The sequence below is a fragment of the Sorex fumeus genome, unplaced genomic scaffold, assembly GCF_029834395.1.
Source record: "Sorex fumeus unplaced genomic scaffold, SorFum_2.1 ptg000054l, whole genome shotgun sequence".
Taxonomy (NCBI): Eukaryota; Metazoa; Chordata; class Mammalia; order Eulipotyphla; family Soricidae; genus Sorex; species Sorex fumeus.
Window position 1 is genome coordinate 12,817,553 of NW_026606111.1, and position 27,864 is coordinate 12,845,416.

At 34.5% G+C, this 27,864-nt stretch overlaps 1 non-coding gene and 1 pseudogene across 1 annotated transcript; one reads left to right on the forward strand and one right to left on the reverse strand.

Annotated features, from left to right (window-relative positions):
• LOC130033636 (nucleolar and spindle-associated protein 1-like) overlaps window positions 1-22,342 on the reverse strand; it is an 81,208-nt pseudogene extending 58,866 nt beyond the window's left edge.
• Window positions 9,281-9,399, forward strand: LOC130033794 (5S ribosomal RNA). Its single transcript, XR_008793982.1, has one exon. It is a non-coding gene; the product is annotated as a 5S ribosomal RNA (ribosomal RNA).
• Window positions 22,343-27,864: the final 5,522 nt, after the last annotated feature.

A 27,864-nucleotide genomic window follows, 5' to 3' on the forward strand; every position in this document is an offset into this window, starting at 1 on the left:
TCCTACAAGAGAATAAATGACCATCTCAGCAATGTTCAGCATCTCCAGAGCCAACTGAAGCGTACATAGACCTCCATGTCCACACCAATTGACATTTGGAGGGCCATATGGCACTGAGGATAGAAGCCATGTGCATGCATGCTGGGTTGTACACAGATTGCTCTACTATTTCCTAGATCCAAGACTACATATTCATTATCTCTAGGTTTTAATTTTTGTAATAATTAAATTTTTCAGTGGGATTTTAAAAATTTTAAATATTCTTTGTTCTAAAAAATTGGTAAGTCCTTTCAGCCTGAAAATTTAGATTTTTCAAACAAATGGCTTCACTAATTTCTGTGAGAATTAAAGATATCATTTTATGGCTGGGTTTTTAATTGAATCTCCATAAATTACAAAGTTACAAAGATATTCATGTTTGAGATTCAGGCATATAGTATTCTAATACTAATCTCTTCACCAGTGTCCACTACACTTCCTTCCTCCTAGCCTGCCTCTGTGGCAGGCACTTTAATCCTCACCCATTTTCCTAGTGGTCCTTCTCTAATTCATCACCCCTACCGCCCCCTTCCACACAAGCTTCCTACTGAACAAGCTTCTGACTGATGACCAGATCACCTACTCTCCATTGTTTATTACTTAGGGCATTTAGGACATATCCCTCACCCTCACCCCGAGTTTTTTTATGTCCCACAGATGAGAGATCACTCTGAGTCTTTTCCTCTCTCTCTGAATTCACTAAACATGACACTCTCTAGATCCATTCACATAGTTTCAAAGTTGCATGACTTCATTTTTCTTACAGCCAAATACCATTCTACTGTGTATATGTACCATTGTTTCTTTATGCACTATCTGTTTTTGTATACTTGGGTTGTTTCCAGATGTTTCTTGTTGTAAATAGTACAGCAATGAAAGAAGAAGTAAAAGTGTCATCTGCATTGTGTTTTTGGGTCCTTGAGATATATTCCCAGAAGTAGAATTGCTTGGTCAAAAAGAACAGTTCCAATTTTTGGAGAAATGTCCATAATGTCTTCCAGAAAGGCTGCACCAGTCCACTTACCCACCAGCAGTGAATGTGGGTTCTTTACCACCATATGCTCAGTCTGAACAGTTAAGATTCTTCACCACCATATGCTCAGTATGAACAGTTAAGAATCAACACTTCTTGTTGTTGATTTATTTTTTTGAAGAGTGCCAAGCTCTCTGGTGAGGTGAGATCTTGTTTTGAATTGAATTTTTGTGATTAATGATGCAGAAAAATTTAATATGTCTTTTGCTGATTTGTACATAAATTTTGAGGAAGTTTTTGTTTGTCTCTTCTCCCCATTTTTTGATGAGCTTGGACGTTATACTCTTGTACGGTTCTACCAGTGCTTTGTTAAGCTTTTATTGGTTGAGTTCTGGCAAATAATTAACCTTTTATTGGCTGAGTTATGACAAATAATTTCTGCTTATATGGAGGATGTTTCTTCATTCTGATCATTATTTCCTTTGAGGTACAGAAGTTCTAATTTCACGTGGTCCCATTTGCTCTTCATTGTTTCCATTTGCTTGGTCAGTTGTGTTTCATCCTTAACAATGACTCAAACTTCAGCCCTACATAGAGCTCTGCTTACAGTTTTCTCTATATATCTTATACATTCAGACATGATATCAAGGTACCTAATCCATTTTGATTTGGCTTCTGTGCATGCCACCAGAGACATGTCTTAGGGTTTCTTTTTCTTTGCAAGTGGCCAACCAGTTGACTCAGTACTACTTGTTGAGGACAATTTCCTTGTTAAAATTTATTTTTGGGTTTTTTTGTTTTGTTTTTTGCTTTTTGGATCATACTCAGTGATGCTCAGGGTTTATTCCTGGCTCTACACTTAGGAATTACTTCTTCTGGCAGTTCTTTGGAGAGCATATGAGATGCCAGAGATTGAACCCTGGTCAGCTGTGTGCAAGGCAAATGCCCTACCCTCTGTACTATCACTCCAGCCACCATGTTCCACTTCATATTGTTTGCTCTTTTATCAAAAATTAACTGACCATATACCTATAATCTGTCTCTGGGTTTTCAATTCTACCCGTAGATCTGAGGACCTATCATATTCCAGTATCATGCTGTTTTATTTACTACTTTGTAATGTAGTTTAAAGTTGGGGAAAGTGATGCCTTCCATCTTCATTTTCAGGGAGTGGATATTGTTCCATATAACTATCAGACTTGTTTTATCTATTTGATATGTCATGAGATTCCTTATAGAGACTGCATTGAATCCTTATAATACTATGGGAGTATTGCCATTTTGACAATGTCTCCCATGAGCAGGCAATATTTTTCTATTTTCTAATGTATTATTTTATTCCCTTAAAAAGTGTTTTGTTGTTTTATTAGTATATGTCTTTCCCCTCTTGAGTTAAGCCAGTAATTGGGTACTTTATTTTTCTGATGCACAATTCTGAGTGGGACTTTTTTGACATCTCTCTCATTTCTTTATTTGCTTATAGGAAAATTATGGACTTTTGCATGTTGTTTTTATAGCTGCCACTTTACTACACAAATATATTGTTTCTAGTGACTTTTTTGTAATCTTTGGTGTTTTATGATATAGTGTCATGTTATCTGCAAATAGTGAAACTCTGAGTTCTTCTTTTCTGATCTGGATGCCCTTAATATATTTGTCTTGCCTAATAGTATAAAAAGTACTTCGAATACTATATTTAGTGGAAGTGGAGAAAGTAGGAAAACTTGTCCTGTGCCTAATCTTAGGAAGATTTTCAGCTTTTTTCTGAGTATGTTTGCTCTAGGCTTGCAATAACTGACACTGGCTAAATTGAGGGAAGTTCCTTCAACTACCTTTTTTTTTGAGAGTTTTTACCATGAATGGTTGTCGATCTTGTCAAATTCTTTGTCTGTATCTATTGATATGATCACATGATTTATATTTATCTTGTATTGGTATGGTATGTTACATTGACTGACTTGTCTATGTAAAACCTTTTTCGGTCCCAGAGATAAATTTCACTTTGTCATGGAATATTTTTTGATGAGTTGTTGGATTAGATTTGCTCGTGTTTTATTGAAGTTTCTTGCATCTATGGTTATCAGGGATATTGGTCTGTAAATTTCCATTTTTAATATGTCTCTGCTTTTGAAACCAGGGGAGTATTTGCTTCATAGAAACTGTCTGGAAATATTTGCATTTCTTTAATTGCCTGAAAAGGATTGGAAATATTGGTAATAACACTTCTGAAACAATTTGAAATAACTCACATGTGAAGCATCTGAGTCTGTTTATTTTTTGAGAGGGGTAGGGTTTGGGGAGACATTTGATTACCATTTTTATGCCTTCAATAGTGATAGGCCCATTTGTTTATTTCTTGTCATATTTGTTCAGCTTGGGAGGTAATAGGACTCAAAAATTTGACCATTTCTACTAGTTTCTCTTGTTTTATCCATAATGATTTTCAAAGCAGTATCTACTTATTCTTTGAACTTCTATGGTACCTTTTATAATGTACCACTTTCATTTGCAATTCAGATGATTAGAATTATTTTTCTTTGTAATTCTGTCATGTGGGTTACCATTATTGTTTATTTTTAAAGAACTAGCTCTTGATTTTATTGTTAGATTTTTTAAATTCCACTCATAAATTTTTGGTGTGTTTTATTATTTCCTTCTCTCTGCCTTTTTTTGGTATCCTTCTGTTGGTCATTTTTCATTTTCTTACACTGTACTGTTACCTTATTCATATGATCCCTTTCTTTGTTGTGAAAATTTGCATACCTATGAATTTTCCTTTTAATACCACTTTGCTATATCCTAAAAGACCTGGTAGCTCATGTAATCATTCTCATTTGTTTCCAGGAATCTTTTGATTTCCTCTCTAATTGAGTTCTGGAGATTTGTGGCTGCTGGGTTTCTTTTGGGGCAGGTGGAGGGACACACATGTACCACTATGAGGCTTCCCATTGAAGTCACCCTGGTACAGGGTAAGGAGACATCTCTGCAATGTGTTGCTTTCTTCAGAGATTTACTTGTGAGTCGACTTTTTCATTTTTCCCTTCCCTTTAAGACACGGTACGTTTCCAATTCTGTTTCTGATTGAATATCATGCATATCACATTATCTTCTTTCAGAATCTCATCCTTGTCAGTGATCACTTTCCTCTACCATTTTTCAAGTGGGTTTTTCCTGCTTTATCCTCCAAGCCACAACTGGCAAACTTTCTACTAAGATAGAGTATACTAGATATATAAAGCACTGGTAGTAATTTTCAAGGGAAAACTAATCCAATCCAATCAAAAAGTGAGAACTCACTCAAAGAAGAAATATACGTGGTCAAAAGTGATATTCTATAAGTGTTTCACAATCTAATAATGTTCTGTATTGCAACTAAGTAAGGAAATGCAAATAAACACAGTGGATATCACACCGTCTCACAGAGACTGGTATTTATGAAAAATAATGAGACTAATGAGTGCTGGCATTGATGAAAGTAAAAAAGGAAACTTTATTGAGCTTCAATATGTTCCAGCCATTCCTCTCTCTGTTTCTTTTTAATTCCTGAAATAGATCTTATCTTTTACCAGTATGGTCATTCTGGTCATTTTACAGAGATTGTTTTCTTGTAACATTGTTTTCCAATAGTTTGTGTTTACCTTTCCTATCAAAATGTGTTTCTTGTAGTGGGCAGAAGGTTGAATTCAATTTTCTAATCCACCCTAGCACTCCGTATTTCTTCATTGGTGCATTTACGTCATTGATATTGAGTAAGATTACTCTCATGGAGTTTTGTGCCATACTTTTGTAGAAATCTGGCGTATTTGTTTTGTCTTACAGTGGCCCCTTTAGCTCTTCTTGTAAAGATGGTTCTGAATCTATGAGCTTCCTAAATTGTTGTTATTCTGTTAATTTCTTTATTGCTTTTTCAAATCTGAGCAAAACTCTGTCTAGGTAAAGTAATTTTGGCGAGTCATTTGTTTCATTTTGGTGTTGTTTTTGTTGGTGTATGTGCGTGTTTGTGTGCTTTTTAATACATTTAATACCCTTGTCTTCAGGCCTATAGGGTCTTGTTTGAGAAATCTTTAGGAAACTCCTTTGTACACAGTTTCCCCATTGATCTTGATGCTTTCAGTATTCTATCTCTGTCAATGACTTCCATAACTCTGATTAGGATATATATGGAGTCCTTTTATTGGTTCTCTTCTAGCTGTTATCCTTCAGGCCTCTTGAGTCTGTGTGCATGCACTCATCACTTCTGAAAAAGTTCTCAGTGATGATCTGTTTGACCAATGATTCTTTATCAAAGTTGATTTCTTGGGTCTCTGGGAAGCTGATTATTCTTATATTCCTCTTGAATTCATGCCAGAGTTCTCTTTTCTACTGTTCATTTATTTTAAGACTTTTTTAAAAAAAATATCTTCTTCTGTGGTATGGAACTCACTGATTTTGCCTCCAGCTACTGTTATTCTAATGTCAAGGTCTTCCATTGAGTTTTTCTTTTCACCTACCAAAATCTTTATCTCTTTCAGTTCTGCTATAACTTTCTCATTTCTGCTATCATATTCTTTAATGTGTTATTGGCTGTCCATTCCATTGTTTCTTTGAAATGATTAAACATATTCCACATTTCCATGTTAAAGTCCTAATTTGAAAGTTTAACATATCTGACTGGGCTGGAGTGATAGGACAGCCTGTAGGGTGTTTACCTTGCATGTGGTTGGCCTGGGTTTGATTCCTCTGTCCTTCTCCGCGAGCCCAGCAAGCTACAATAGTATCCCGCCTAAAAGCTCCCTGTGGTGTATTTGATATGCCAAAAAACAATAACAACAAGTCTCACAATTAAGACGTTACTGGTACCTGCTGAAGCAAATCGATGAACAAAAGGAAGACAGTGCTACTGTGCTACATATCTGGCTAGTACTGGTTGAGTCTTCAGGGATACTATTTGGCTCTCTGAATATGGTAGGATTCTGCACCACTTTCTCACTGTGCATGTTGTAAACTCTCCAGCTGACTATTTTTACTGCTCTACAATGAGAGAACTTCCTAGGTGACCCCACTGTTTTCGGTACTGTCTTCATTCCTATCAAAGCTTTTCAATGTGATCTACTACTACTTATTTGGGTTCCTCAAAATGGTCCCAGGAAACATCATATTCTATGGCTGACCACTGGGGTGTCAGACTAAATGTTTGCTGAGTCCACAGCCCTGAGCATAGATCTGCTAAACACCCATGGCTGCCATATTTTGTCAATCATATTGCCTTAATGAATGTCTCTTAAAAAAAGAGAGAGAAAAAGAAATGGTGGTTTAGACACAATGAAACATTTTGCTGTCATAAGCAATAATCTTGTCAAATTAACAGCAAAAATAAATGCTATTTTGGTGGGTGGTGGAAAAATCTGGTGAAGTTTGGGGATTACTCCTGACTCAGAACTCAAGGATAACTACTGATGGGGCTGGGAGGACCATAGTTAGTATTGAGGATCAAATCAGAGTTGGCAGTGTACAAGATAAGTCCCTATCCACTGTACGATCTTTCTTACCCAACTGCAAAAAAAAAAAAACAGCTTCAATAAATGAACAAATACATAAATACATTATTTTATTTTATTTTAAATATGAATAAGGGGAATTATTAAGCATCTCTTTGAGGATACATGGGCCTTTCTCAGCAAAAAGCACAGCTTAGTTGTGTGGTAAGTAAGATGGTGCAGCTTAGGCCCAACCATCCTGGGAGCCACACAGTGCTCAGGACCATGAAGTGCCTCTGTAGGCATGCATGGGATGAAGCCTTATAAGTATCTCTCAATTTAATAATTAAAAACATTCTAATCTTTGCATACCAACATCTCAGAAAGGACAGACCTTTAATGCCTTAGGTGAATCCTCTTATATTCTTTTCACTACTATTTTTTAGGCTGCCTTTGTATTTTTTGTACTCTCAGTATGTTTATAGATACATGGTTAGGCGAACAGGTAAATAACCTCTATCTTGTTTATATAGCTATCAAAAAAGAGACAATTAGACTCCAGTATACTTTCTTGGTGTTTTTTCTACTCCATATATATTCATTTTTATGAACCTTTATCTAATGTCAGTATAATAGTATTTTGATGAAAACTTTTTATAGAATAACATTTAAAAATTAAAAATAAACATTTTTTGTAGCACTATCATACTTAATATTTCTACTCTACCTTCTTCTCTTTCTTCATTTTTTTCCTTAGCACACTTTCAAACATACACTAAATTCTTTGAGAGAAACCTTCCCATTAGAACCATTGACATGCTCATTCATCCAGCTATTCCTGCTAAATATTCTATTTACACTTCATCTTTTAAATTACTAACATTTTATTTTTCTATGACATATGCTATATTACAAAACTTTGAATATATTCAATTTAAATAAAAATAGCTAAGTTATTACCCTCTACAAGGACAAATAGAATGTTTTAAAGTACCTTAGAAACCCTTTGTGCTTCCTCTTAAAATAACTCTTACTTCCCCCAGGAAATTAGTACTATCCTAAACTGCACATTTAATACTCTACTGCTAAAATAAAATGTTTAGCCTAATTAAAAAATGTTAAAAATAATAGATGCATTCTTTGTATTTTATTCATCAAATCAGTATAATGATTTTGAAATCTACCCATGCTGTTGTATCTAATTATATTTATGAATCTTTGCTAAAAATATTCCTTTGCCACTGCATACCATAATTTTATACTATATAATATGATTTGATGTGCATTTTGTTCCCAGGATTTTATTGTTATATATATATTGTTATATATAAATATATAAATATATAAAAATATATCTGGTTTCTAGGTGTTTGTATTACAGAATCTTTATTGATTACAAATGGTTAATAATATGTGAAAAGTCCTGTGATTCAGAGAAATAATCAAATGGAAGTTCAGCTTACTATATTGCTATAAACTTTCAAAAAGTAGTTGTTACAGTTTTCATGTTCATCAGCTGCATGAGATGTTACACTGACTTACATTTGACAGAAAACTTTATATTAATAAATTTATGCTGATGGCATTTACTCTTGGGGACTCAGATTTTTGCAGCCTCAAGTAATTTATTAGTCTGTGAAGGACGGTATGAGGAGAGGGCTCTACTTTTCCCCAAAGCAGGGAAATGTCAGTTTCTGCAGATCCTACCTAGTGAAACCCATGTATGTATATATATATATATATATATATATATGTATATATATGTATATATATATATTCACTTGCTTGACTTTCTGTCTTTACTTCTAGTATCATATGTGCGGAAAGTTATAAAATACAGAATATTCTTAAATAAGAGTTATGCATGTAATTATTCACTTTTATATATATATTATGCCTGTGGGATGGAGCGGTAGCACAGTGGGTAGGGCGTCTGTCTTGCACGCAATCAATATGACCGACCCGAGTTCAATTCCTCCGCCCCTCTCGGAGAGCCTGGCAAGCTACCGAGAGTATCTCGCCCGCACGGCAAAGCCTGGCAAGCTACCTGTGATGTATTCAATATGCCAAACACAGTAACAAGTCTCACGATGGAGATGTTATTGGGCCCGCTTGAGCAAATCGATGAACAATTGAGGACCGTGATTATGTCTGTTATACTGGAAGAAATAGAAATTTATTGTTTTTATTTCAATATATTCAAGAAATAAATGATTCTGACAAATGAAATATCCAAAAGTTAAATAATTTAGATGTCCCACTCTATCAGCCTTTATATTAGCAAGCATTACACTATCACAATAAAACTACAGTAAAGTATACTGATATAGAGATTTATAGAATTGTAAGCATACAACCCTTAACCTCTCTGTGCCTCAAGTTCTTTAAGTATGGGGTTAGTAACAGTCTTATATGTGTGAGCTTTTTTTAAAAGAGTATTATTTCTTTCTGACTATATGTGAGTCATCACATATTAGGATATAAATTCAAATATATATTATAAATTCAATTATATTACAATAAAAATTTTCAAGAGCAGTCATTGAATAATCTCTCTTGTTCTCAATTTCTCATTCTCAATCACTTTCTTAATAAGGTAAAGGTAAAGGTAAAGGCCCTCCCGTTGATCGTCGATTTGCTCGAGCGGGCCCAGTAACGTCTCCATTGGAGACTTTGCTGTTACTGTGTCTGGCATATCGAATACTCTCGGTAGCTTGCCGGGCTCTCCGAGAGGGGCGGAGGAATCGAACTCGGGTCGGCCATGTTGGCCGCTTGTAAGGCGAACGCCCTACCCGCTGTGCTATCGCTCCAGCCCTACGGCCATACCACCCTGAACGCGCCCGATCTCGTCTGATCTCGGAAGCTAAGCAGGGTCGGGCCTGGTTAGTACTTGGATGGGAGACCGCCTGGGAATACCGGGTGCTGTAGGCCACTTTCTTAATAAGCACAGATATACATGTACAGAAAAATACTTTGGGATTTATGAAGAAGGGAAACATTGTTTCATAAATAAGTTTGAAGATGTTAAAAAACAATAGATAAATTAATGTGCTAGTTTTTAATATACTTAAAGAACAAATGAAATCCTAGATTTTTTTTTATTTATTTTTTTCCCTTTATTTTATTTTATTTTTTTTTACAGTTGTAGATTTATAATTTTTTGTGCTTTGGTTTCAATTATACAATGATCAGATACCCATCCCTCCACCAGTGCCCATTTTCCACCACCATGGATAATATCCCTCCCACCCCCATTTTCTTTTACTCCCTGAAAATGTTGATCAAATCTAGGTAGTCTTAACATTGTCAAAATGGCAATACTACCTAGATTTGATCAACATTTTCAGGGAGTAAAAGAAAATGTTCAGAATTATAAGGATCTGTGTATGAAGTTCATAAATTAAGAAACAGATTCTGAAAACAAATAAGTTAACATCTATAACTGTGCTTACAACAGAAGTATTTATGTGCAAGTTTTTTTTAAATTTATGACTTGCTCTTTAAAAGTTAACTTAATATAGAAAGGTCAATTTATTGTTCAAATGCTTATTGAGGGCTACTATGTGTACTTCATATGAGCCATGTAATCAATTTGGTCTAATATGCTGTATCCCCTCTTTTAGGCTCCCAAATAAAGAAAAAACCCTAAAAATAGCTAGTTCAATAGCTTCAGAGAAATCTTAATAGGAATAATGGTTCAAAAGAAAAGCCTATAACCAGAATCAATTTTTACAACACTTATTTGGGATTAAGCATTGCTCTGTTCTTTTCTTACATCTCTGTATGTATATACTTTATTTTCAGTTATTTCACTTTTTATATTTTACATAAAAATTAATTAAAAGTTGTAAATTTGTTAGATGAATACACACAGTACACCATGATCTCATTAGCTTGTGCAAAGGCATTTCCTCTAAAATTTGAATTCAAATTTAAAAATCATTTCCTTTAAAATATGAATAGGCAAATTTTAAATAAGTTTTAAAATTCAGTTTACCATTGTTTTTTGAAATTACTCATTCTTCTGTCTATATTTAACATTTTATATTTTATGTCGATTCAATTGTTCTTTTTTCATCTAATTTTATATCAATATCTTATTAAATATAGGATTAATTTGTTTATACTACTTATACTGAAACTTTATTTTATTTTATCAGTTTGATACTTGAGCGGGCCCAGTAACGTCTCCATTGGAGACTTTGTTGTTACTGTGTTTGGCATATCGAATACTCTCGGTAGCTTGCCGGGCTCTCTGAGAGGGGCGAGGAGCAGAGGAATCGAACTTGGGTCGGCCAACATGGCAAATTGACGATCAACGGGAGGGCCTTTACCTTTACCTTTACCTTAGTTTGATACTACTGCTGCTTACTTAATTAATGACACTGCTGTTAAAGTTGGAGAATCAAGCTAAGAATCAAATCACTTTTTTCAATTGGGAATTAGAAAATAAAATTCTAATTGAACCCAAAGCTTATCTTATATTCTCAGTCTAAAATTTCAACCTTTATTGACTAGTATAAAAAAGTATTTGTTTTTGTCACAAAAGAATTTGAGCCACATCCTTCCAGAACTTTACTTCTGGGTCTTGTTCTGGAATCACTGTGGTAGTGTTCTAGGTACCAAACGTGGTTGAAGGGGACTGAATCAGAAATAACCATGTGCAAGGCAAGTATCTTTTCCCTACTACTATCTCTCTCACAGATTGAATGGCTTTAGAGGGTAGGAGCTATATATTTAAAGCATTATAAAAGTCTAATCATCAACTATATTTCTTGGAAGAGAAAGATCCAAATTATGTAATAACTGAAGCCTATATAATTTGATGGCCCACTCCAAATATTTTACTAGTGCAATATTTCATACCTCTGCCCAAGGCCTAAAGAAACATGTCTTTTGATACTCTAAAATTTTTGATCCATTATACACCTATGTCTGCTCCTGTCTTAATTTTTAAATGAGGATTATTTTAGATAGAATATTTTTCTGTATATTTAGCATCATCTGACAAATTTAACTGATGAAAGATTTATGCCAATACTATAACAAATGATTATAGTATATACTATAATAAATGATTGTAGTATTATTTAAGACTTCTTAAATTTGCTTTGAAATCACAAAGTGTGGGTGAATAAAACACTGTATTAAATTGACTTATGATGGTATTGATGTATTTCATTGTGGGGAACGAGCAAAAGCTGAGGTAAAAGAAATGAGGATGAAAATGTTGAATCAAATTTTAATAGGACATGAGAACATGCAATGTGATGAACAAAGAAATTATAGGGATTTAGCAAAATATTTGTTCTATAAAAACTGTGTAATAGTTCAAGCTTTTTAATTGATAATCAAACATAACATTATAAAGGAGAGGCAATAATTCTCAATTGTAAAACTAGTAAAATTTCTGACATATTCACACACAAAAATAGTGTTTAATGACTAAGATTTAACAATAAATTATTCACTTTATTATCAGATGATTATCTTAAGGCAAAGCTGCAGAGTATATTTTTTTCATGGTCTTTTTTCTTGGCCTATATTTGACCTGCTTCTTTTTTTAAATTCAAATGTCACATTTTTTCACCCTTAGAAATGACAGATTCATCTTTTAATGACTTAATCCGTAGGTTAGTAATTCTACATTGAAGCATAAGTCCATGACGATAGAATAAATCAAGAAAAAAGTGATTTGTAAAAAAAAAAGAAAAAAGGATTGCTATTAAGAAAAAGTTATTGAGAGAAATGTGGGTGCATCTAAGGGCAAATAATTCTGTAACATGTCATGCAGTGAAGTGAACTAATATTATTATAAGCATGATTATGCTTCTTGAGATAACATACTTGATTGTAAACTGACTGGAATATTATGATTAGAAAAGCATTTTAAATTAAAATCTATAGAAATTAGGCTTAGGAAAAGACTGGATGAGAATCTTCTTTCTTTAATTTTTATTAGAGCCGTGATTTACAAAGTTACTGGTAGTTGCGTTTTAGGCATTTAATAACACCGATTCCTCCACCAGTGTCAACTTCCCTTCACCAGCGTTTTCATATTCCCTTTCCATCCCAATTCCAATGCTATCCCCACCTGTCAATTTGACAGGCACATTACAAAGCTTCAATGGTTGAAGTTCTAAGAATCTCATGCTTTCAGTTCTATTGAATCGGTGTTTTGAGTATATGGCTATACCCTTCACTCATGTTACTGGTATAACTGAAAAACTATTTTATCTTATTGGTTTCATGCTGCTACAGTTTTCTTAATTCATTACACTGCCCTTAAATTTGGAGAATCAAGCTAAGAATCAGATCAGTTATTAAACTGGGAAACAGAAAATAAAATTCTCTGTACTTGTAATTGAACCCAAAGTTTATATTATTTTTTAAGCCTAAAATTTTGACCCGTATTCAAGAGTATAAAAGAAAATTATCAGTCTGGGTTGTTGTACATATTTGAGTCACATATATTTAGCAACATATCAATTAACAATTCTCAAGCCTTTGACACGTTACTTCTTTTCTTTCCCCCTGGATTTATTCCCTTCACTGTTTCCTGTCTGAACACTGGGATCAAGAATGATCTAGTCCTTCCTCTTTTAGTACAATACTTTTACTCATTTGACTGGATGGAAATGTTAAAGTATCAAGTCAAAATAATAATTGATATGTTTTTACATATATTTAAGCAATTATAAAGTCAAAATAGCAGATGAATTAGAACAATAGTACTGTAGCACTGTCCTCACGTTCATCGATTTGTTCAAGTAGGCCCAGTAATGTCTCCATTGTGAGACTTTTTGCCATTATGTTTGACATATCAAATACGTCATGGGGAGCCTGGCATGCTTTGCCGTGCAGGCGAGATACTCTCGGTAGTTTCCCCAGCTCTCCGAAAGGGGCGGAGGAATCGAATTCCTGTCGGCTGGGTCAGCCATATGCAAGGCAAACCCCTTACCTGCTGTGCTATCACTCCAGTGCTAGAATAACAGATGAGCAATTTATTTTAAAAATTGGATACTAATGACCACAAGCAGAGAATAAATCTGCTGAAAAACCCAGGTATGGGGAGGGGGGCAGTGACTCAAAGGGTCAGGACTGGGCTGTCCCTTCCCATCTCCTCACGTCTGAGATCCTGACTGTCACACCCATGAACTGCCTCCAGGTGCATTTAAGCTCATTAACAGTCACAAACCAGAGTCTCACAAATGAATCTCAGAACCAAACAGCTCACTGCAGAGATAGCTCCAGATCCCACTTATCAAAATTTTTAGAATCCCGATATCTCGTACTCTTTTTTTAGAAACATTTTGTTGTATCACTGTGAGATAGACCCTGAACAAACATCTTATACCATTCATATCAAGCAACACAAAATTTATTATCTAGCATCTACCTGTGGGGAAGGTTTGAGTGGTGATGGGAAACTTTGAAATAATAGTGGTGGGAAGGTTTAATGGTGGTGGGATTGGTGTTGAATTATTGAATGTAACCAATTATTGTGAGTAACTTTATGAAAATAAAATTTAAAACTGAAACATGAAAAAGACCACTAGCACCCATTTGGAAAACAGGACACACTGATCTTACACAGCAACAAAATTACTTGTTGCTGTAATAAAATGGTATAATAATCCATTATTAAAATTTATAAGGAAAAATAGGTAATACAATTTGTTATATAATTAAAATTATTATTTAATAAAATGATCTCAAATATACTAAACATTTAGATGTTCACACATTTGGGAAGATAGTAATTTTACTTACTTACTGGAAAGCACTTTTTTCAGAAGTATTGATTTATACTCTGTTTCGAATTTCTGTACAAATGTGTATCCTAAAATTACTCTCAAAATGCAACAGAAACTGAACCTGTCTTTAGCAATTACTTACCAAGGCAGGTCAACTGGATGGGAGAAATAGAAGGAAGAACTGGGGCAATGGTGGAGAGAAGGGGACATTGGCAGAGATTCTAATGCTGGAGTATTTTATGCATGAAACCATTCCAGTAACAGAACTGCAAATCATGGTCCCCCAAAGTCAATAAATTTAAAAATTCATTGAATACTAGTATTTTGTGGTGATACACTAAAGTCAAAAGTATAAAATTTATAGGGGGAAAAGAAATATGAATGAATACATAAATATTTGATTTATATATAAGTGCATATATAAATATGTTAACTTAAACTAGACTGATTATCACTTTAATGAATTGAGTTATATTTTGATGCTATGGGACTTTTTGCCAATATTTACAATCCAAACATCAATAAGTGGATATGTGTTCTGTTTGTGATTTTGAACTTTGTATTAGATCAATAACGTAAGGTACACGAAAACTTCCTGAATATTTTAAATTATTAAACTAATATAAAATATAATTATATTAATATGAAATATACTGCAAAATTGTGCTTGCACTAATATGAAATCATCTCAAAATTTATCTCAAGAATATCTTTTAAAAATCCAAGATGATTTATTTGTGTACTTCTTAAAAGTAATATCTTATCAGCTGTCAAAAAAGAAATAAGAACTATGTAAAGCATATTATTCTGGTTGAGATTCTGCTATCTCATCACTGCATAATTTTTTAATGCTGCATTAGCACTAATTCAGTTTAAGATAGAAGGCAAAGAAGAGTGGTTAGCAATGAATTAGACCTACAGTCTGTTCTCAATTATCTTACAAGTGGATGCCCAGGGAAGGTATTTTTTTTAAAACCATATGTTTATTTCCTTAGAATGTCTGTCAGTGATTTAGACTCTGATTTTATTGCAGACAGTATTTTATTTCTAATTTTATGTTTTAATGTAATGGGAATATAATAGATGTGGAAAAGCAGGAATAAATTGTATTATAGCTCTGAAAAATACTGAAGACTGCGTAGAGTACTATAGGATCAAACGCTTTAAAATATCAGCTAGAACTCCAGCAGACCATGCCTTTTATTCTTTGAATAAAGACTATAAAGTAATAACAGATCGATCTGAATTCCTTCAATTACCTTTCAGAATCAACAGGTTAATAATACCAATAGAGGTCTAAAAGTTGGATAAAAATATTTTTTAAAAATATCACTTCCCAACTGTGTTCAAAACCCTTCTCATTCAGTTAGGATCTCTCTCTCTCTCTTTCTCTCTCTCTCTCTCTCTCTCATTCTCTTTCTCTTTGTATGAGTGTGTGTGTGTGTTCGTGTCTCTGTCTCTCTCTCTCTGTCTCTACTACACACACACACACACACACACACACACACACACACACAGAGCTATTGTCAAAATTATCTACTTTCTTAGTGACAACCTATACTCAGCGGGGTTTTTTGCCATTTGATATGTGTCAATCAGCTCTCAAATTGAAAGGAATAAAGTGACAGCTTTTCCCTCTAGTGATAATTTGGGTTATAGATATTTACATTTATAAGATTCTATCTTCATGCATATTATAGCACTTCATATACCATGTAAGAAGCATTAATCTCTCACTCCTCTTTCTTTGCATTAGAGTAATGCTCTTTATTTTTACTCTCTATATTATAATCCTCCAAACACCTGCTACTGTGAATATTTTTGTTTCAGACAAAAGATTTAGTATAAGGTTTAGTATATTCTACATTTATATAATGTTTATATTCCTGCTTTTGAATTATTTTACTTTTATGAAAAATAGCTTCTCATATTCTTTGTATTTTTTAAATATGGCAGTTCTACTGAACATATATTATATTCATAATTTTTCTGTATTTTATTTTTGATTTATGTTCTAGATAGGGTAGGGAATACCCTAGGGTGCTAAGGCATTATTGCTGACTCCATATTCTGAGGAGAGCCAGGAAGTGCTTAGGGGATTATATACTACTGTGGCATTAAGCATTTGAACCAGGGTTGGGCAATCACAGCTTCTTATAAAAAGTATCTTTCCTCCTGGACAATCCCTCTAGATCTTACAAAGGTAAATTTTTCTTTATTTTTCTTTGTTTTGGGTCTTAACTTAATGGCTTACTTCATACCCCTGGCTGGACTCAGAGGACCATATGGGGTTCAGGGTTTGAACATTGGCTGCATGCAAGTGACTTGCCTTCTCTTGCCCCAATAGTAAATTTTTCTTATTCCTAAGAATCTCTTTAACATTTTTGTTTACTGGTGTCATTAGTTCAACGAATGCATTTGTTTTTGTGTGCTATTTTATGATGTGTTAAAACTATTACATTTTCAAATATTTCTTCTGTGTGTTCTCTTCCCTTACTTCCCAATCAGACTTCAAAATACACAGGGTTTGACCATTGTATAAGCTCCTATTTGTTATATTCTGAATTTTTATCTTAAATTTTTGGGTCACAAGAGCCGATGCTCAGGGGTTACTCCTGACTCTGCACTCAAAAATTACTCCTGAAAGTGCTCAGCAGATCATATGGGAGCTGGGGACCAAATCCGGTTTGGGTAAATACAAAGCAAACACCCTGCCTTCTGTACTGTTTTCCAGACCCTATTCAGAATTGTTTTTTTAATAACTTTTAAAATGTTGTTGTTTTGTTTTTCCATGCTGTAAAAGCCCATGTTTTCTCTTGAATGTGTGTTTCTCTCTTGTTCTCCTCTCACATTTCTCTAAATTTTTATCTATAAAACCTTTTCCGCTTCACTGAAATAAATAAATAGCTTTATAAATTTCATTGCAGTATCTTTCATTGAAAATAGCTTTATAAATTTCATTGCAGTATCTTTCATTCCTGATTCTTTGGGGTCCAATTGAAAGTCACATCAACTAAATAGTTTATATATATTTAATTTTCTAGGGTTACCAATTTCATAATTATTTTTGCTAACCTTCATCTCTAGAACAAAATAACATTTTTTTGTTTGTTTTCTTTGCAGAATGGAGGGGCAACACCCTTGCAGTGCTCAGAGGACAATAATTGATCAACCTAGTCACCTGTTCAACCCTGGGTCCCAAGTTGCTGCAGACCTTTTAGTGCATAACCACAAGATTATGGAACCTCTGGAACTCTATCCCTTCCTCAATGATTGTAAAGGCCATGTAGTGCTGTTTATCAAGCTAGAATTTCTCACAAGCAAAGCCATGTGCTTTTCACTCAAGCACTTCCAAATTTCTCCTATTGCATATTAAATAGTGTGGCCTTGACCTTCAGTAGTTTTAGGGTTACAATTTCACACTTCACTAAATATTTGTCTTTTTACAATCAACATCAAAATACCAGTATTCCTCCACTACAAAATTGTATTTATGTATTTCCAGTGTCTCTTCATATTAGCTCTTTTTAAAAATCATTAAATTTTCATTGTTCTAGCAAATGATGTCCAGCAACTTGGTAACCTCTAGGCATTGTTCAGTCAATGATAATTTTATATGTATGCTGCAAAGGTTTTCTTTTGTCTAGTCATCTAGTCTAATAGTATATTGAGCAAATAATAATGAAATGTTTATAGTGAAAACAGGATTGAATATTTTCCTCCCTAGCTCTAGCTTTCTCTTAAAAAGAGATTCCTCTTCAATCCTTTTAAATGTTATTAAATATAATTAAATTTTACAAGTTTTATCATCTATTGTAAAGACTATTTAAATAATATTTAAATATTTATGCACCAACCCACTTTTGTAAAGTCTTAAAGGTGCTTGTGAAAGCTACATGTTGCTGCTGCAGCTGTCATTGCCGGAGTGATAGCACAGCAGTAGGGCGTTTGCCTTGCATGCAGCCAACATGGCCGACCCGAGTTCGATTCCTCCGCCCCTCTCGGAGAGCCCGGCAAGCTACCAAGAGTATCTCACCCGCACGGCAGAGCCCGAGCCCGGCAAGCTCCCCGTGACATATTCGATATGCCAAACACAGCAACAACAAAATCTCCAATGGAGACTTTACTGGGCCCGCTCGAGCAAATTTTCTTATAACTAGCAATTAATTTTATCAGTGAACAAGTTCTCATTGGGCATTTAAAAGCTATGTTTTTGTTTATGCTATTTTGAAAACATTTTAGAATTATGTTTTGTGGAGTTTGGCCGCATCCAGTGATTCTGAGGATTTCACAACTGGCCTTGTGCTCATATATTACCTCCAGCATGCATAGGACAAAGTAAAACTGGAATTTGTTCACAGTTGGCTGTATTTAATCCCTGACATGGCATTTTCCCTGAGCATTACTGGGAACTACTCTTCAGTTCAGAGTCTCGACTAATCTTTATTATCCCCTGCTTTCTTTGACCACAAGCAATTATAATAATAGCACTGTAGCACTGTCCTCCCATTGTTCATTGATTTGTTCAAGTGGGCACCAGTAAAGTCTCCACTGTGCGACTTGTTACTGTTTTTGGCACATCAAGTATGCCATAGGGAGCTTGCCAGGCTCTGTCGTACGAGCAGGATACGCTTGGTAGCTTGCCAGATTCTCCGAGAGGGACAGAGGAATCAAACCCAGGTCAGCCATGCGCAAGGCAAACGCCCTACCCGCTGTGCTATCACTCCAGCCCAATATTAATGATAATAATAATAATAATAATACCATTAGTAATAAAGAGAAAGATATTTAGGTTTATATTCTACTTCAATTAGCTATTCTTATTTTTCTATCCAAATTTTAGATATCACAAATGAAATGTTCAACTGTTTAAATCAGTTATTAATTTTATCATTATTTATTTTAAAGTATTTCTCTGAGGGTATTAAATATATTTATCTTATATTAATTTATTTACTTATTCATCTTTAATGCTTTCAGCATAATAAATTTAAGATCTTATATCTTCCATTTGAGATAATTATGGATTACCTTTCATATTCTGCATGCATATTTATATATGTGGTTAAAATACATGTGTATGCTTGTATATAGGATGGCAAATAGATCTGCTGTTAATATGTGCATAAAATGTTAGTACTTGAATAGACTAGAACTATTTTCATAAAACCCTCCCTCCCTTCCTTCCTTCCTTCCTTCCTTTCTTCCTTCCTTCCTTCCTTCCTTCCTTCCTTCCTTCCTTCCTATTTTCTTCCTTCCTCCATTTGTCCTTTTCTCTTTCTTCCTCTCTCTTTTTCCTCACTCTTTCCTTCTCTTTTTTTATTTATTCTTTGCATTTTGACCACAATTCTTAGTGCTTATGTATTCTCTACGCTCTGTGCTCAGGGGTCTCTCCTGGAGGTGCTTCAGAGACCACATATGGTGCTAGGGAGCAGTCCTGATGAGCAACATGCAAAGTAAATTCTTTACCCCTGTTATGTCGGTTTTATCTCTCTGATCCATGCATATAACTTTAAATATATACAATGATAATATAGTGAGTTGGGCCTTTTCCTTGCAGGAGGTGAACCAGGGTTTCATTCTGGGCACCCCATATGGTCCTCTGATCATGCCAGGAGTAAGTCCTGAGCAACTTTAGTTGTGGCCCAAACCACCACTTCCCCCAAAATGTACTAAAAAAATGTTTCAGAAGTTAGAAATATTGACAGTGTAAACAAAGATTTAGACAAGTGAAGAACAATAGTTTTGCTGAATGAAGTATTTTCTTAGTCATAATTAGGAACATGAAAACTGGTTCTCCCATAGTTCCGGAACTATTTTGTTATCACTAAGAATTAGAAGAAATATACCACCATGGGTGCTGCATGCCCAAATAAGGAACTAATGTGTACCTGAATGATTTTGTTCAGGGTCACAGGCCCTTAACTAATTACCTCTTCATGCACTTCTATCATGGTAATTATGATCTCTGTGATAGATCATCTCACGCATTCTAGTCTTTCCAGCACTAATTGTGATTTAAGATTTTCATCAGTAGTCCTATTCTCTATAATTGCCAGAACTCAAAGATTTTTCTTTTTTCTGCTATGCAGAATATTCTTACTCTTATTTCTCAGTTTTCATTTATAAAAATCTTGTAATATGTTTTAGACACCCAAGTCATTTTTTAAAAACATTTCTAACAAATTTGTTACTATATTGCAAATATTGGCAAGATTTGTTCTCAATCTTCACCTGAAATTGTATAATTTTGTCACATTTTTGTGATACATCAGATATCACTGGATATACACATTTATAGAGAGGCATATCTAGTAAGTCATAGAAGTAGAGAATTACAATGCTAAAGATATGTCCTCCCGTTGTTCATCAATTTGCTCGAGCGGGCACCAGTAACATGTGCTTTGTGAGACTTATTGTTACTGTTTTTGGCATATCGAATATACCTTGGGGCATGAATCTTACATGAAGAGATTTTATTAAATATATATGAATATTAAAACCAAGCTAATTAATTAAATATGTCATCACAGTATAATGTATATGCATTGAGCAGCTCTTCAATGTGATTTTTTTTTTTTGCATTTTGGGTCACACCCAGTAATGCTCAGGGGTTACTCTTGGCTCTGCACTCAGGAATCACTCCTAGCAGTGCTCAGGGGACCATATGGGATGCTGGCAATCGAACCTGGGTTGGCCACATGCAAGGCAAATGCCCTACCTGCTGTGCTATTGCTCCACCCCCAATGTGAAATTAATTGAACTGAGTTTAATAAAAATTCATGAGGTGCCTGTTATATGTTAGACTAATTTAATTTCATAGGTAAATTTTCATTTCCATCAAAGGTTTTATTTAATAAATTTAACATGTTTGTAGCTACTTCCTAGAATTCCATAGTATCATAACTACTTCAGTTTTACTTGAGGAAAATACTATCTTCTTAACATCAGTTGAGGATATAATCAGATACCAGAGTCAAGAACATTTTAATTCTCAAATAGTAAGTATAATTGGTTTATAAATTCTTTTATGAAACAGTTTAATTCTGTTTTTCTCTGAAAGAAAATACGATTAATATACACATGAATCAAAGTTGCAATAAAACTTTATTTTTATATTTAAAAAGTCAGTGGGGTGTGGTTTAGCCTGTAGGCTACAGTTTTCTTTCACTAATTCAATAATATAAAAAGTTAAGGAATTAAAGCTACTGCTTTTTATCTGGCGGGGAGGAGGAGATGGGCATATCCAGTGACATTCAGGATTTATTCCTGGTTCTGTACTCATGGATCACTTCTGACCATGTTCAGGGATGCATAAGTGGAGCAAGGAATTAAACATCAATTGGCCACATGCAACCTGTACATCTCACGCACCCAGAAAATATATATAGATTACTTTTTCTCAATATGACAAGTTTTGTATTTATAAATTTAATAAAATTATCTTTACCACTAAAAATATATGGGACTTAATTTCATGTAAAATCAATAATAATACTTGAAATGTAATTCATAAAAGTAATTCAGAATCTTTTATTTTAATATGCATTACTATCTTTTTATTGCAATCAAGACCCAAGGATAAAAATAGAAAGTCCTATCTCAAATTCCTGATGAAGACGAAACATAACTTGTAAGCTCATATTCTACTATATATAGGATAATAAAATATCTGTATTAAGTAATTTATTATATACAATTTCACAGTATTTTCTGTTTAAACTGAGAGCAAAATATATTATGAACTTAAACAATAATTTAATGGCTATTCTTCATAAATCTTTATTATAAAATCATGATAAAATATGAGGCCCATTATTTTTACTGTTTTTGGCATACCAAATACGCCTCTGGTAACTTGCCAGATTCTGCTGTGCAGGCAGGATACTCTTAGTAGTTTTCTGTGCTCTCTGAAAGGAATGGAGGCTTTTAGGGTGGCCTCTACTCACTCTTACAGGTGCTCCTAGTTTACCTAATGCAAGCATTTGGTTGACTGGCATGTTGTAGCGATCTGCAGCACCTGTTGGTTCACTCTTCACAGATAGGCACCGTTGCCTCACCACCACCGCCACAGCGAGGCGGTGATCCATATGGTTCACACCATAATTGAAACCCATCGAGTATGGTGTGGTAGTTTTTGAAAATGGATAAGAAGTGTCTTATGATGTGTCACGTGGCTGCTTTGCGGCCACGCAGTCTGGAAAGCGTCCTGAACCAAGGGAGCCGTTGGGTAGTGGAGGTTGGCCGAGCTGGTACCAACTGGATTCCACAGGACGTCATAAGAATGCCTGGACACCCACCTATGAGATGGTCAGACTTCTTTGTCAAGACCCTGAATGAATGGTTTGCAGCTCTTTGTGTTCCTGGAGCAAGCAGATGCCATTGGGCTACACCAGCACGCCGCAGTGATGAATAGAGATGCTACTGGTACCCACTCAAGCTAATCAATGAGTACTGGGATGTCAAGTGATCAAGTGATAAAAATATAACCTATTATTATGCAAGTGCTGTTATATAAAAGAGAAAAGAACTCAGGTTATAACATTTTAATGTAAATTTGATACAGTAAAATATCAGTATGTACAACTACCTCATCTGTCACAAATTCTGATAGATCTAATTCATATTTTAAGGTACTTTGTTATATTGGTGATAGATTTTTTTTAATTTTATATATGTCCTCACAACTGAATGACCACAATTGTTTTGCTCTATTCCATGCAAGGATGCTGCATAAGTTTTCCCTGAAAAACAATCAATATTTGTACTTACTTTGATTAACACCTTGCTCTTTAATGCTGGTTACCATGAATTTTATTTGTGTGACTGTATCCTCACTACACTATCCTTATTGAGTTTACTCATTATTATCTCTAAACTCCTGTAATCATGTATTATAGTATTAATCCCCCCGCCAAGTACAGAATGTATAGTTAATTATTACTTACCCTGATTTGGAGATTAGTACATAAGACAACTCAGAAAGCCTTGTCTCAGCCCTGTATTTCTTTTAGCTGAGCATTTCTTGAATGCATATTAATCTCCAGGATATCTCTCACCACGCTTTCTAGTTCTCAATGGATACCAAGACAATGGTTGTCCTCCTTTTGTTCTTTCAGTGTTAAACAGAAAAACATACTTCTTTCAATAACTTTGAGTTGACTAAACATAAAATTTTGATTTCTCTGTATTGCCCAACACATGTCTCTAAAATTATATTTTTCTTAAATAACTGTTTAAATTATGAAGACATTATATTGTCTTGGGCCTTGATGTAAGGAGTAAGTTATTTCCAAAATTCTATCTTGATTTTATTCAGTACAACAATAATGAAACATGAGAATCTATAAGAAATGAGAAGTCTAGAGTATTACATAATATTAATAATAACAGATAATAACAATGATTATTAGTTACATACTACATCCACAAATATTTCTTTTCACTATAAATTAGCCCGTTGTATATGTAAAATTAGATCCAAAATATATAGGTATACAAATTCATATATTCAAATATACAGATAGATGATAGATAGATCTAGTCCTATGTAATTTTATGCTCTATTCAGATCGAATTGTTTGATCATATTATATACTTAAAATATTTGTATTCTTCCTTATTTCTTCAACTAAAGTACTACATTTTACTTGATAATCATTCCATATTTTACCATAATTTTCACTTTATGTAATAGTTTATAATAACATGAAATTTTAAAATAGATGCTATAGTGTTAATTAAAAACAAGGCACTGTGATTATGTGGTGGCCGTTATTGTGCAATGAAATGGAATACTCTTCCTATATTAAAATATAATTTATTAATATTTTATCCAAGAATAAAATATTTGGACTTGTAATATTAAATTTCTACTGGCAGTCTAAATTTACATGAATAGTGAACATCTTGCTATCATAGTATAAAAAATTATGATAATTCATATACCCCACTTAGTTTAAATATGTAACATTTTAATTTTAACAACATATAAAATATCCACATTTGGTCATCTACCCCCAGGACAGAAAAAATATTCCTTCAGTGTTTGCACACCATTGTTCATTGCAGCATTCATATAGTAGATAAGATTTGGAATCCGCCTAGGTGTCCAATAATGATCATTGAATTATCAAGATGTGAGATATGTGCACAGTGGAGTACTATGCTATAAGGAATGATGAAATCATACAATCTGTTGCAACATAGATAGAACTGGAAGATATGTTAAATGAAATAAGTTAGAAGAAGGATAAATACAGGTTGGTATCACTTGTCTGTGGTATTTAGAAAAACTGGGATGAGGAAAGGTAACAATTTAAAGAGCCTGAATCCCCTTTGGCTCTAGAGTATATGAAGTAAAAGAAAATAGAGTGAAGGAAAAGAAAAGATAGATGAGAAATATTGGGATAAGGGGTCAAGAGGATTCTGGTACATCACTGCTGATGTTTAGAAATGATAGAGGAAAATATCCAAACTTCAGATTAAATAAATTACTGACTCTCTGAAATTAGGAGAACAAATTTTAATAACCAAACTTAAAAAAGGATACCTCTGAAGATTCAGGATGGGTCTGGTGGTAGTCGAGGGAACCTGAGAACGCTGGGAGAGGGAAGTGAACATTAGTGGCAGGATCTGGAAGGAACGCTCTATGTTAGAAACCTAACTATGAAGAACATTGTAACTCACAGTGCTTTGCTTTAATAAAACAAAATTGCTGTTGTCCCAAAATTCCAAACAGGATTGGACCACTGTCTCCTTCGTGCAAAATTCTACTTCACAGAGCGGGGAGAAAGGGCTGCAAAGTTTAAGAGAACTCCCAGAACGACCACCAACTGGGATCTCTTTGGCACTATTGCTGCAACATGGGAAGATGCCGTCATTGACAACATTGACGAGGAATACAACGACTGGTTCAGCACCTCACTGATTGTGCGAGGAATGCCAGGAGATAGCCACAAAAATTGCCTGTCTTCGAAAACTCTTGAGCTTATTCGCCAACGTGGTTTGGCGCATGTCTCAGACAACTTCGAAGTCTTTCTCTCATTTGAGTGAAGCGTGATACTCCAAGCACAGCTCTTTCGATTCTTCTTTGGGTGACCTGAATAGCATTTTCATCCTGTTTTCATAGGGCCCAGGTCTCTGAGGCCTATGTTAATGCAGGAAGAATGGTGGAGTCAAAAAGATATGCCCAGAGCCAGAGGCTCTTTGTCCTCTTAACAAGTTCTTCGATGCTCTTGAAGACATTCCATGGTTCTCTCTTTCTCCTGCACAGTCCTGGTGCCAAGTCATTCCTCATGTTGAGTTCTTGACCCAGGTACACGTGGCTCCTTCATTTAGAGATGTTCGTTCCGTTGAGAGCAAATGGAACGTCAGGAACTAGTTTGTTTCTCATGAACACTGTCTTGGTGAGGTTCAGCTGCAGTCTGACCTTTCCACATTCACAGTCAAAGTCAGCCAGCATTTGTGCTGCTTGGCTAATGTTTGGCGTTATTAGAACAGTTTCAATAGGGGTTGGAGCGATAGCAAAGAGGGTGTGTTTGCCTTGCAAGTGGCCAACACGAGTTTGATTCCTAGCATCCCATATGGTCCCCTGAGCACTTTCAGGAGTAATCCCTGAGTGCAGAGCCAGAAGTAACCCCTGTGCATTGCCAGGTGTGATCCTTCAGAAAAAAAAGAACGATGTCAGTGAAGCGGAGGTGGTGTAGTTGCTGTCTATCTTCATTCCCATTCCTTCCCATTCCAGTCATCTTAATCTATTTAAGATGAATCAGATTCTGCACAAAACAGAAAAATTAGGTATTTAAATATAAATAAGACATTTACTTTATCTTCACATCAAATTATGGAATGCCCTATTTAAAATTAAATTGCTATTCTCAAAAATTAAATCTAGAAATTCCTTGAAGATCACTATAATCTGGTGCTATCATTATGTGCCATATTACTATTACTTCTGAATTGTGTCTCAAGTATAATGACTATGGCTGCAGTAACCTAAGGTGACGTTACCTGGCTTGTGCATTTTTCCCTCTTCCTCCAAGATTGCACTGCCAGGAAGTGATACCAATCTTACTAAACTTATTTAGCTACAATTCTTTCTTCCTATTTCAAGGAATACAAGACAAAACCATATTTTCACACATTACATACTGCTTGTAGTTTTTTCAAATTCTGCCATATGTTCCTAAGTGCTGCAATAAAGGTGTAACTGCTAGAAGAGCTAGAACTATAGTACAGCAGGTAAGCATTTACCTTGTATGAGGCCATCTCTGGTTCAATTCTGGTATCCCATATGATCCCTCCCATACTGACAGAAGTGATTTCTCAGTGCAGAGTTAAGAGTAAACTCTGAACACCGCTAAGTTTGTGGTCAAACAAAACAACAACAACAAAACTGTTAGAAAATTAATTACCACATAAGTGAGAAGACTATTTATTTGCGCTATATGATTGGCAAAGTTTATTCTCCTAAACACACATATGGGTACCACACACACAGAATTATTACATACACAAGAAATCTGAGGTCTAAGCTTCTGTGATACTTAGTTTAATCTTTATTACTGTTATTTTTAGAACTCATGGTAGAACATTTTCAAAATTATTTACTGCTTTTCTATTATCTATCTTGAACCTTAGCTGTCAAACAATTTAGATTCCATGTTTTCCTCATTTGAGTAACATTTTTTATTTTAAAAGTTTGTTTTTTCTCTTCTAAGAATATGTCATTATCAATGAAAAATAGAGCAATTTAATGTAAAGTTCTGGTGCTTATACCCTACACACTCAGTCAGGCATCAGTCAACTATGTTTAAGAAGATTTTCTATAGTTTTATTATTCATTGTTCCTATAATTGTCAGAATTCTAAATCTAAAATTGAGAAATAATAATTGCCACTGAATATATTCTATATTCTCTATAGTTAAGATACTAACATTTTACATTCCGGACCTCATTAAATCTTTGTAACACTCCATGAGATAGTATTCATTAATAATGTCATTGTACAGATGGGAAAGTGGAATTATAATAAATCAATGCTTGTCCAAGAATCCCTACACTTGGCAAGACCCAAATTTGGACACTGTTCTGATTATGGAGCTTCAGCCTTTACTAAAAAATTGTTAATGTGTTTCTTAGAATCTCTTATTTTAGAAGTTTGAATTTAATTTCCTTGTAACACTGTACTATACTATTCTGCTCTAAAATATACCGAGAGTTATTTTTTAATTAAACAATATGATTTACAAAGTTGTTCATAATAGAGTTGTTTCAGTTCCTTCAATGTCCCTGCGGTAATCCCACCAGCAGTGTGGCCTTTCCTCCACCAGTGTTCCCAATTTCCCACCTACTCTCCAAGCCTGTCTCCTTAGCAGGCAAAATATTATTCATTTTATATTGTTTGCTGTGTCTTGCATCTTGCAAAAGTGTTGTTAAAGTCTTTGCAAATTTACTGAGGTATTTTGTGCTATTTAAGCCTTCTGCATTTTGTTTTATGTTCATTGAGCTTAGTGTCTTTTAGATAACTTTCGCAGTCTAATTTTCTCTGATACTATTAGGCTGTCATTACTGTCTTATTTGGAGGTGTCTAGGAATTGTGGGGCTGGGGCAATTCAACAGATTAATGTCTTGTTG